Source organism: Suricata suricatta, chromosome 8 (assembly GCF_006229205.1).
Source record: "Suricata suricatta isolate VVHF042 chromosome 8, meerkat_22Aug2017_6uvM2_HiC, whole genome shotgun sequence".
Taxonomy (NCBI): Eukaryota; Metazoa; Chordata; class Mammalia; order Carnivora; family Herpestidae; genus Suricata; species Suricata suricatta.
In genome coordinates, this window is record NC_043707.1 from 51,433,696 (window position 1) to 51,446,068 (window position 12,373).

At 52.4% G+C, this 12,373-nt stretch overlaps 1 protein-coding gene across 3 annotated transcripts in view; it reads right to left on the reverse strand.

The window, feature by feature from the left end:
* Positions 1-5,644, reverse strand: part of SLC6A17 (solute carrier family 6 member 17) — a 49,304-nt gene extending 43,660 nt beyond the window's left edge. For all 3 annotated transcript variants that reach the window (XM_029948834.1, XM_029948837.1, XM_029948835.1), the window contains exon 1: positions 5,255-5,644. The gene's annotated coding sequence lies outside the window, so the exon portion shown is untranslated. The remainder of the gene's footprint in view (positions 1-5,254) is intronic.
* Positions 5,645-12,373: the final 6,729 nt, after the last annotated feature.

The following is a 12,373-nucleotide window of genomic DNA, read 5'->3' on the forward strand; positions in this document are numbered from 1 at the left end:
GCTTCATCAAAGAGCACTTCTGACCTGGAGTGGGGTTTAAAACCACAGGAGCCCGGGAGTCTTATAATTAAAGAGAAAATGCAACCAGCAGGAATTTGGGGGTGTGGACCAATGAATTCTATTTGTAAGTGAAAGAATAGGTTGCAAATTAGTGGTGCACAGAATCCAGCGGAAATTCTCCTTAAACCAGTAATTAGAAATGACGGAGTACAGTGAGAGACAACTTGTTATCTTCAAATGAACTGTGAGTAGCCTTGGAAGGCAGAGGCAGCTCAGGGGGTGGGGGGTGGGGAACAAATGCAGCTGATGAGATGACCCCAGGGCCCAGGAGGTGAGGCATTATTTCCCCCACCCATGCCTCCCTCACCCTCACTCCACAAGGGGCCCCAGAGCAAACAGGGCTTTAAGTCTCAACTCCCAAGTTAGAGACTCAGGCTGCCCAGGACTTCCTTGACCCAGAATTATTCTCCAACAAAATATACCTGGTCATCAACATGAGAATAATGGAGTCGAGCAATCTTCCCTGCATCTGAGCTGACGTTCTCACCTGTAAGTTTTCTGTGCACAGTGAATATCTATTTCTTTTAATAACTGGATTTATCCATAGTTGAACAGTGTTTTAACTTAAATAATTACTCATGGGGGTGGGACAGAGGGGAAGTTTCCAGAGGACTCTGCCTCCACAAAATGGCTGCCTGTGAAGCCAGGCCTTCTGGGAAACCTCTTTGTGTCCTCTGGGGGTGGGGGAACATTAATGCGTTCATTCCAATTATCCAACCCCCCTTACAGGAACTTCCCCACCAAGATCAAGGGTGGTTTGGAGGTACCGGGCAGGCTAGAACAGTGCGGGCCTGTTCTACCAGGGATGGTGGTTTCTCAGAGAGCAAAGAGACGAAGAAGCAGGAGGAATCTGATGCCAAGTTTCCCAGCCCAGCCACAGACTCCAGTGGCAGAGCCCCAAGGGTGAGGAGGGTGGGCTCTCCATGGGGCAAGACGAGGAAGCGAGTGGCGTCCCTCTGAGCAGCCCATGCCAGCCACCGCTGTGAACCATGCTGGAGTGTTAGCAGTTTTGCTCTGGAGTCTGGGGCCTCACCAGAAGCTGCTGCAAGTCCCTGGCGCACACTCTCCAGCTGAGAAATCTGACACACCAGAGCTCCCACCAGCGGCTGACCGCCCTTGATTCTGCAGATGCAGAAATCCTCAGGGCGACATCCAATCTGCTCTGTCTCTTCTCTTCCTGCTTCCAGCACCAACCCCTGGCTTGGACAGACTTTAAGGAATGAGGTCAGGGGTGGTGGAGGTCAGGGGTGGGGGGTGGAGTGGGCAAAGTCAAGAAAGGACAATAAAGCAACATGATAGAGCCTAGGGTCTTCTGCTGTTTCCCAGCTCACCTGGCACCACAGACCATATTCCCCAAACCCCGGAAGTTTAGGTATGTTCATTCTCTACCAAACTCCCATTGGTGAAAGCCCATTCCTGCCTTCCTCCGGGCACTAGCTTAAAGAACTGGACCCATAGGATTAGACAGCCTCATTCGGGCAAATGCCTAGGAAGTCTGTAAATATTTATTAAGAACTTATTGTGAGGGGTTAAAAATCTGCCAAACCTGAGTTCAAATTCTTGGATTGACACTGCTTGTGTGACCTTGGGCGAATTCTTGCTGAACCCCAAGTCCCACATCTGTAAACTGCAGAGAGCAACATCCGTCTCCTGGGATCATAGCAAAGATTAAACGAGATGGCATATGAACAAAGCACTTAGCGCAACACAGAAGCCTCAGTAAAACCTGGATAACCTCACTGTGTGCAAAGCATGGCGTGAGCTGCCGGAATCCAGGCGAGCACTTGCCCCTCCTAAAAGCACGCAAAGTAGGCATTTCTCTCACAGGGCACTGCCCTGCCTGAGTTGAGAGTCCATGCTAACACAGACCCACCTGTGGTATTGTGCTTCTGACCCCTGGGAGTCTGGGACACTAGGTGGGGGAGGGTGTTGTTAAAGAGCTTCGTAGAGGCTGAGTGAGGAGTCTTTTCCCCTGCCTGGTGCTCCAGATGTTTGTCTGGAGAATTTGCAGCCCAGCCTAGAAGTGAGTGATAACTCACTCAGATCTGCTTCCAGGAAAAAAAAGCCCAAATCCATCTTCCCTTTAAACTATTCTGCTGCTTATCTTAGCAGCCTTAAAGGGATTAATGATGAATTGTTCTGCTGCAGCAAACTCAAATAGGAAAGGAGCTCTCAGGAGGGGAGGGAAGATGCACAGGCAGCAGGAGCCTGCTTCTCAAGAATCTTCTCATCTCTGTCTCTATCATCCTTGAAAGTTGCTTCCAGATCCAGTGGGGAGGGCATCGGTCCAGGGTGCATGTACCACTCACACACACACACACACACACACACACACACACTGCCAGTAGTAGACTGGAGTCCCCTGGGTCAGCACAGCCTCTCTTGCTGCACCAGGGTTCCCCTTATTGCCTTCATTCTTGAGGCACACACATCTTAGTACCAGGGCTAGACACCTTACAGAAAGAGAGAGCAAGGGGCCAGGAGCCTTCAGGGAAGGCAAGAGACCCACTCCTTTCCTCTCCAGGATGCTTGTCATGCAGTTTCCAACTCCATGCTGGATGAGGGATGGGGGAAGAGGATGGCAAGATCTGATCAAAGGGCAGGGACTCCTGAAGTCCACCAGGCAAGTACCACAACTTGAGACCAGGCCATGGTCATGCACGATCCTAAGGAGTCAAAGTCTCTGCCAGAGTCTCGCCCTGGAGCTGCTGCAGAGACAGCTGAGAGCACACATTAGACCCAGCACAGTTCTGCCCTCCACCCCCACCCCACCCTCCATACCCTGCTTTTTTTTTTTTCTTAAATATAATTCATTGTGAAGTTAGCTAACCTACATCGTATGCAGTGTGCTCTTGGCTTTAGGGGTAGATGCCCATGATTCATCACTTACATACAAAACACCTGGTGCTCATCCCAACACGTGCCCTCCTCAATGCCCTTCACCCATCTTCCCCCCTCACCCCCTCATCAATCCTCAGTTTGTTCTCTGTATTTAAGAGTCTCTTATAGTCCATAACCCTGCTCTTAACTCAGTGTGTCCTGGGGAGACCTGAAGGTTGGAAAGAAGTCAGTTTGAAGCTGAATTATGGATTCTTCTCAACCACAGGTGAAGCCCTGACACTTTTCCTTGTCTGTTACCCCCTCTCGCACCCAGGCCCAAGGGCGGGGAGAGAAAAGAACCACCTCGGGTTAAGGCCCAGGAAGGAAGGGGTGGGGAACTAAGATTTCAGGAGCACCTGCTACATTCCAGTGCTGGGACCAGGCACCACAGACATCCCTCTTTTAAAACTGAGGAAACCAGGCCCCAGATATAAAGCGACTCACCCAAGGTCACCCTGTGCTGGCACGAGGCAGAGCACTGGGCCCAATTCTGACCACAAAGCCCACAGCCTCCCCCGAGCCTCTCCTCCAAACCCCCCAATCCCAACCTGGCTCTGCTTGCCTTCCCCATGGGGGCAGAGCTCTAGGACCCCTGCCCAGGAGCCAGGCAGCCTGAGTTCTGCTTCGCACACTCTGGGGACTTGCCTACCTCTAGTCTGTGGCCCTCAAACTCCGGGAGCTCTGGCCATCCCTGCTTACCAGCCCTGGTAAAGACCTCCATTCAACTCACAAACAACTGACACACAACTCTGTGTGACTCAGGGCAAACGAACTCACTCCAATCAGAGCTGGTGGGCACGATTTGCCTCCTGCACTGAGTCACTCTCCAGGCTGAGCTGCAGGGATTTGCTGAAACTCACCACCTACTTAGCTACAGCTGCTCAGCTGGAGAAAAAGCCAGGGTGAGAGCTGAAACCTCTGACGGTCCCAACGGATGGGCCACAGCCAAGGACAATCAGGTGTGACCTCAAAGCCCTTCTTCCTGCCCAGGTGATGGGTCCGCCTCACTGGACCATGGGGATAATGTAAGCAAAGCATGAAATACAAGAATACGTTACCATTAACCTCAACACACTCTGACCTTGTTCTTCAGACATCAATCAATACGTCCAGGACAGCCTAACAGTTAGGCTCAAACTAAAGTTTTGGTTGAATTGGTTTTTGGGGTTTTGTTTTGTTTGGTTTTTTTTTTTGTTGTTTTTTTTAGCCATTACAGGATTTTCTTAGTTCCTGGAAGTTCTTGTTAACAAGGGCAGTGCCCTCAACAGAATCTTCCTTCTCTATACCACTACCCTGTCTTCCCAACCCAACCCACCTGCCTCACTTTCACAGCTGAATTGCCCCAAAGGTAGTTCTGGTTAGGAATTTCCTAATCCAAAGGATCCGTTAAAATTTTTCTCAAAGAAGGAAAGCGGAATGAAATTTTAAAAAGAAATAAATAAAAACAAAACATTTTTTTTTAACTCCACTTGACAGCGACTGGGTCCTGTAGGGTGACTGGCCTCAGGATTTCCGAAGGGCTGTTTGGCCTTTAAAAAGATAGCACTAGGCTTCGTTCCACAGCAGCCGCGCCCCTGGGGGAGCGGCCCTCCCGGGACTCCTGTGAGCATAGCTTGGGAGCACGGTAGCACAGGTATAAATGTGGCTGAGGCCTCTCCCGAGACGGCGCCCTCTCCAGACCTCCATCCCACGCACGTCCCCCATCTCAGCCATTCGCTTCCCAGATGCACTTTCCTCGAGGGAAGATGGGCTCCCCGCTAGCTCCGAATTCAGCGAGGTCCAGCTCCAGGACTGGGAATTAAATATTCATCTCGGGCGTAAGCGCTCCGCTACTCCTGCCAATGTTACCGTCAAGGTCACGGGCCTGAAGCCGAGCGGCTGAGGCTGGGGTCTCCGGCCGCGCAGGAGCCTCCCCTCGGACACTGCACCCTGGGCGCGCAGCTCCGGGAGGCCAAACCGTCCCAGCCTCCCGCCCGGTCCTCCGCGGTCGCTTGCTTCTGCAGCTCTGCCTGATTACCTCCGGAGTTCTTGGGCCCTCCTAAGCTCCAGAAGCTGCAGCCCTTTAACCAACCCATGAGTGCGGAGCTGGGCACCCCCGGTGCGCCCGAGGAGCGCGGGCCCCGGGGCTTCGTCGCCAGGCAACGGCGGCTGGAGCGGCGGGAGGAGCCCGGGGCCCGCGCAGGGCCGGGCGGATACCGGGCAGCGCCGCCTCGCACCTCTGTCCTTAGGCCTTCCAGGCTGGGGCGGGGCCAGAACCGCGAAAGTTGCGGTGGCTGGCCGGGTAAAGCCAGGCAGGGCGCGGCCCGCGACTCACCTGTCCTGAGTGAGCCGTCGCGCGGACTCGACCCCCTACACTCCGGCAGAGCAGCTGCGGTCCCCGACTGGTCTCGGGCTCACAGCCCCTCCCGCAGGCAGCCCGAGTCTGGCGGCGGCGGGCACCGGCCAGGGCTGGGAGGGGACCCGGAGCTGCGCGTCCGCGCACGCGACTCTGCTCGCTCCTCGCTCCCTCCCTCGCCGCCGGTCAGATCGCGCCCGCGGCGCGCTCGAGCCTCCCTGGGGAGCAGCGTTGGGACCTAGGTTCCACGGCGGAGGGAGCGCGTAGGGCTGTGGTCGCCAGCGCCGAGTGTCGCCCTCCCTGCGCCCTGGCCGCGCCGGCTCTGCGGAGCGGAACGGAGCTGGGCGGAGCGCAACGCGCGCTGTTCCCTCGCTTTCCGAAAGGCCACCCTGGCGGCGGGGCGCTGTGACGCAGTCTTGACTCACGCTCGGTCCCGCGTCAGTGCGAGGCTCTGGGGCCGCAAGCGAGGCTCTGATGGCCGACGACGCAGGCGGAGGGGGTGGGCAGGGAGAGGGAGAGGGAGAGCGGCTAACCCAGGAGCGGTCTCTTGAGGCCCTTGTTCAGGGGACCCAGACCCTGGGGCTTCATCACTGGGGCTTCTATTAATCAGAGAGGAATGGGGCCCCAATCGCCAAGGGCCTCTGGAGTCTTAGGCCTCATTTTGTCACCTTATCAGGTGCCGCTCTTTAGCCCTTCTTCATGAATTTGGCTCCACCCAAAGTGCTTACTCCCCTGCCCTGGCCGTTTCCACCTCCGTGCCTTTGCTCACTCTTCCCCTACTTGCAATTCCTTTTCCACTCCACCGACCTTCCATCCTACCATCCTGCAAGACCATTCCCTGTGCAATTCAACTTCACTACAGTACTCCTCTGTTGAGCCCCTACTGTATGCTGTGGGCAGCAGTGGTTGAGAAGATCCTAGAACCGAGGGCGGAGCCTCTGGAACCGGCAGAGTGAGGTTTACCTATATAGCCACAATACCAGGCCAAAGCACTGAAGAACTCTACAAGATGGAGAAAGTGGGGGAAGAGGAAGGGAGAGGTAGATTCTGACTGGGTTCTGGGCAGGACTTAAGGACGTGAGCTGGGATCCTGGCCTCAGAGGAGGGAGATAGGACTTCAACAGATGCAAGGGGAGAAGGTTGGCTTTTGTGGAGGGGAGAGCATGACAAGGCCAAAAATACCAGAGAATGGATAAGTGTGCAGGGAGTGATTACCTGAGCTGGAGGGGTGGAGCAATAAGGGGTGAAGTTAGGGAGGTGGGAGCCATCCTCCAGGGCCTTGGAGGGCTGTGTGGGGAGTCTGAGATGAATTCTCTCTGCTCTAGTGGATCTTGGCATTAGAGGTAGTGTTTGGGAGGGGGTGGTGGCGATGGGGGCTGTTTCTCAGTTGTCTTATTGACAGGTGATAGCCGTACCACGAACTGTGAAGGCTTGTACCCTTGCAGAGTCAGGAGTGAGCCTCCGGCGTTTTCATGGATGCTGGCAGAAGACATGAGACTCCTGGGCCAGAGACAAAGAACTTTATTACCCATAGCGCAGCACACAGCGGGAGCTTCACTTTCAAATCAGTTTCTCTTGATCCCCAAGTCCCATGGGAAGGAAGTGGGGCTGATTCTGGGTGATTCCGCACACACTGAGGAATTCTGTTTAGAAACCCCAATCCTTTATAATGGGCTGCAAACAAACTTGCCAACCTTTGCCCCGGAGGGAGACATTATTATCTTAGACAGCAAACAAGCCTGTCCTCCACTGAGGGAGACTCTCTTCCAAAGGTGTTCACTATGCAAATATCCTCAAAAAGATTGTCTGGAACAAAAAGCCATCAGTGCCTCTACCCACAAGACTTGCAGAAATGTGAAACATCCATGGAGAATTATCTCTCAATGGGCATCTATCTTTTCACTCAACAGCTACTAAGTGTTAGATAGTGTTTGCCTGGCACTGTTCCTGGCCCTGAGGACGCAGGAGAAAACAGGACAGATAATGATCCTTAACTTCAGAGAGCTTACATTGAGGTGGACCCAACCAGCAACACAGAGTGGGGTGAGGGGGCACGGCAGGAAGTAGCTAGTATACAGGAGACATGGCAGAGGTGAACAAACAGAATGTGACAACTGACCTGGTGGGGGAGGCGAGAAGGATGGGGTGGTTTTAGGGCAGGGGAGCTCGCCGGTGGTGTGTTCTTGGGAAAGGGTAGGACTTTGGAGCCCTATAGACCTGTTTTCTTTCATTCTGATTGTCATTTACTAGAGACCCAGAGCAAGTGACATAATATCTCTGAGCTCCAGTATCCACATTTGTAAAATAAATAACACATACCCCATCAGGTTGTTATGATGACCAGATGAGGTGATTTTAAAAAATATCTGGTATTACATCTGACACGTGTGCTTAATAAATGACTGCTATTCGTGGTATTATTAGATGATTGTATTCTTATTAACCAGGATGGAGAATCTCAAAAGAGGAACAGATCTGGGGAGCAGTAGGAAGAAGGTAATGAGATCATGGATTTGGGATATATTGAAAATAAAGTGTCTGCGGGATATCAAGACAATAACCAGGAGATGTCCCTGCTTCTCAACCCTTGGATCACACTTACCTAGTAAAACCCCCACCTTCAACACACACAATACTTGGTTTCTCTATGCAATGTTCTCTAGAGAAAAACACACCATGGGGCACATGGGTGTCCCTCTGCTTTCATGGTCACCAACCTCAAGCGGGCTCTCTTGTGGCACAACAACCTTCCTATGATTCTCTGGTCAACTTACTCCTCCAGACTGATGGACACCACTCCCACCTTCTCCACTCTCCTAAATACCCACCCTGTTGTCCCCTCAACCAATTGGAAGCCCTCTTGGTTTTCCATTGAGGACAAGCGGACCTGTCCCCACCTGTACCTACATTTGCACCCGCTCTCTCTTCCTCCTTCCTGATACAGCAGGGGAGAGTGTCTCTTGCTCCACTGGGTCCCCTGGCCCCATCCTTCTTGAGAGTCTCAATCATGGTGGTTTATTCCTTCTCTCCTGTCTTATCAATCTTTTCCTTTCTGCTGGATCCTTCTTAGCACCTATGTTCCTTTTACAAAGTCACTAAAGTTCTCATCCTCCTCTCATTTTCTTCCATATACCCTGCTTCCATGCCTTCACTCCCCACGCATTCCTCAACCCACCTCTGTTCATCATGCTGCCAAGATGGCTCTCTCTCGCTGGGGTCACAAGTGACCTCTATGTCACTAAATCCATGGAACAGTCTCTAGTCCTTATCTCCCTGACCTCTCTGTAATACTTGTCTTGGCTGCCCTCTCGAGACTTCCTTCTAGAACTCTCTTCCCAGGGCACCACATTCCCTGGTTTTCCTCTTACTCTTCTGGCCACCCCTTTGTTTTTGCTGCTGACCTTTAAATGCTGGACCTCCCAGAGACTTAGCCTGTTCTCCTCTGTACCCCTCTCTTAGACCATCTCCCAGACCACTGACTCCCACCTTTACCTTTCCATTCCAGACACCGTTCTGAGCTCCATACATTCAACCTCCTACTCTATGTCCCCACTTGACTCCCTTGGAATCCCTTCCAGCACAGATTGTGAGAAATAAACTCAATATTCAAAGTTCTACCCTGTAAACGTTCCATAATTTGCTTCTTGCTCCTTCTCCAGTGCTCCCTGGCTCCATGAATAGTTGAGCCAGCCAGAAACCCAATAATCATCCCTGAGATGACTATTTCTCTTTAGCACTCTTTCATGAAATATGTCAGTAAATCCTGGAGATTTCATCTGCTAAGTACCTATAGAATCTGGCCACTTCTCTTTCATTCTGCTGCCACAACCTTGTCCAGACCAGAATAATCACCCTCCTGGATCCTCACCGTCACCCCCTGACCCCAACTGCAGCCTTGCTGCCTTTCTCCAGACAGCAGCAGCAGTGCCATCTTTTAGAAGTCCAGATATGATGGCAGCCTTCTCAAGCTCACAGCATTTGGCTCACACCTTCAACACATCCTTTCAGGCCCTTCCTCAGCCCTAGCCTCGTTTCACACCCTCCCCCATGGCCTTCCCTGCAACCCACTGTTGGCTCTGACCTTCTCCTGGCTCTCCTGTGCACCCACTCCTTCCTCGCTTGGCCCTCAGCCATGTGCCCTCTCCACCGGAGAGCTTCTCTGTCCCTCCTCCTCTTCCTTCGCTCCCTGCTCACCCACCCGACTCGCCTCAAACCCTAACTTCATGCCTCTCCTGACCATGAAGAAAAACTTGGTCAGACTCCCAGGTAGACATTTCTTCTCCTTCGTAGCCTGGTCCTGATTGTAATTAGGTGCCCAGTGGTGTGACTGGCTGCTGGGTGATGGTCTCCCTGGCTGCTGGGTAAGCTCCATGCAGGGAGAGCCTATGTCCCTCCTCACCACAAAGGGGACTCTCCATAAGGGTTTGCTGAAAGAATAAAGTATGGTTGGAAATATAGTCATAAAGTCTAGGAGAAGGAGGGCTGGAGACACAGACGTGGAAGTTGTGAGCAGAAAGGGGTGCTGTAGCAGAGGGGAAGGATGGCCCTCAGATGCAGTGTGCAGAAGATGAGCCGGCGAGCAGGGCATGGGGCACCGGGCCGGCTTCTTCGGGGCAGGAAGGGCAGGGAATCGTCAGCAAAGAAGACAGAGGGGAAGACTCAAGAGGTGAGAGGACAACGTCTATCACAGAAGAAAGCGTTTCCAGAAGGAAAAGGCAGTCCACAGTGTCAACATCTATAGTGCAGTGAAAGAAGGTGAAACCTGGAAGGTGTCCCTGATTGAAGGCCCCAACATGGAGAGGGGAAGGAAGACTTCCACCAGGAAGTCTTCCTGAACCCTCCAGCTCTCAGGGACCATCTCCCCTCTGAATATCTAGAAAACTGATCCTTCCTTGCCAGACCTATAGAATGAAGGATATTTAAAGTATCTAGTATAACATTACGAGGTAAGACCGTTAGTATTCTCGGCTTACTTGTAGAAAAACTCAGGCTTGGTATCCAAGTCATACAGTGAGATCCATCCCGGGTCTGAAGTTCCTCATTCTCAATCTTGACATTCAGGGCCTTATAGTGTAGGTCCCCCTTCACGTATCTATGCCTGGCCTCTCACATTACAGTGTGGATACATACAGGGCAGGGGCCTCTTCCTCTTCAACTCTCCGTGCCTCACATCCCCCGCTGCCCCCTCCCCCCCGCAGGACTTACACACAATAAATGCTCAGTCAAAGCTTACAGCCTGGGCATCCGGTCAAATATGGCAGGTCTGAAAGAGTGACCTAATCCACTCTTCTCAATACTGGTCCTGCTCAGAAAAGGAGGCACCTTTCCAGGCTAAGTTCCCCTCCTCAGTTTTTCCTCTTCCACCCAAGCCTGTTTTCCTGGAAAAAAAAAAAAAGACACTGAAGTAATGCCCTTAATTTTTATTTCTCACTACATGAATCCAAGGAACAGACCTCCAGAATCATAAAGTAGTAAGGTGTAGGAGAAGGTGTTGGCCGTGGCTTTCTCCAGGCCTCAGGAAGACGGCGAAAATTGCAATTCCCTTTGATCATTTGTATTTCTGAGTATCTTAAACACACACAGATGCTAAACTATGATCTCTCCTTTGTTCTGAGTGGCACAGTTATTAGGGTTTTTTCCCCCTCGGTGTGGATGTTTTTAAAAATGGCCTCAGTATTCTTTGAATGCTCTTTTCAAGAACGATGCCTGTATCTCCTCCCTTGGACTCCCGATCTGGATGCCTGAATAAGAGAAAACATCACGTGTATCCCTGGACCCAGGCCATACAGAGATGGCAGCTTCCATTCTCTTTCTCTCTCTCAGGATGCCTGCTCTCAGAACCAACCATTCTGAGAAAGCCCAGGCAGCCCCCAGAGAGGCCCATGGGGAGAGGAGGCCCCTGGCCCCCAGCCCTGGCTGAGCTCCTGACCTACGGCATTCACCACCTGGCCAGCCACATGAGTGAGTCATCTTAGAAGCGTCTCTCCCCAGGTCCCTCAAGCCCCCAAGGGGCAGAGACAGACTGCCCTGCTGAGGCCTTTCCAAATGCCTGACCCACAGAAACCATGAGATAGAGAAAAACAATTATTGCTTCAAGCCACTACGTTTTAGGGTGCTTTGTTACACAGCAAATAAATAACCAGAACAGCCTGGTAATTATTGGGTAAGTAGAGAAGTAGCAGGGCAGTCAGTACCACGTGCTACTTTCACCCATTGGAGAACTCCCTCACCCCTGACTTAGAGGCAGTAGATGGGCCTCCTTCCGTCACATCCTCCCCGATTAACAGAGTTAGATCAGCAAAGGGGAGGAGCAGTTAAGGTTCACCCAATTAGGATTCCAAATCTAAAATACAGCTGATATGAAAGTCCCTAGCCACTACCGTTACAGTGTAAGTGTTTTCATTTTTTAATTTTTTTTTTTGAGAGAGAGACAGAGAGAGCAAGAGCAGGGGAGGGGCAGAGAAAGCAGGAGACACAGAATCTGAAGCAGGCTCCAGGCTCTGAGTTGTCAGCACAGAGCTGGACACAGGGCTCAAACACACCAACCGTGAGATCGTGACCTGAGCCGAAGTCGGACGCTTAACCAACTGAACCACCGGGGCGCCCAGTAAGTGTGTCTTCAGAATAAATGAAAGGCCTATTGTAGCTCCTTGAGGATGGTTATCCTATTATGGCCTCTGAGGATAAAGCCAATCCCTGTGGGTCGGTGGAGTTTCACCCCAGCCAAGAGGCAACTGCCAGCATTAATGCCCTGGGGAAGTGGAAACCTGAACCTGGAACAGGAGCTCTGATTTTCTCCAGGGCCGCCCTCATTCAAGGCACATCTGCTTTCTCCCTTACTTTCCCTCGTCAGTGGCTGCCATCCCTGATACACTGCCGTTTGCTTCACCACCGAGACCCTGCAGGCTCCATCAGCTCGCCAAGCAGCTGGAGCGAGCAGGGGAAATCACACACGGCATCTTGGGTTAGCAAGTGTGTGTCTGGCTCTCAGAGGCAGGGACGCGGGGACAGAGCGGTGCAGTAGCACAGGGAGCGAGCGGCTGGGACTCACTGGGCACTCCCCTCCCCCCGCAGGCTGGTGCCAGGACTCCCAGTCTC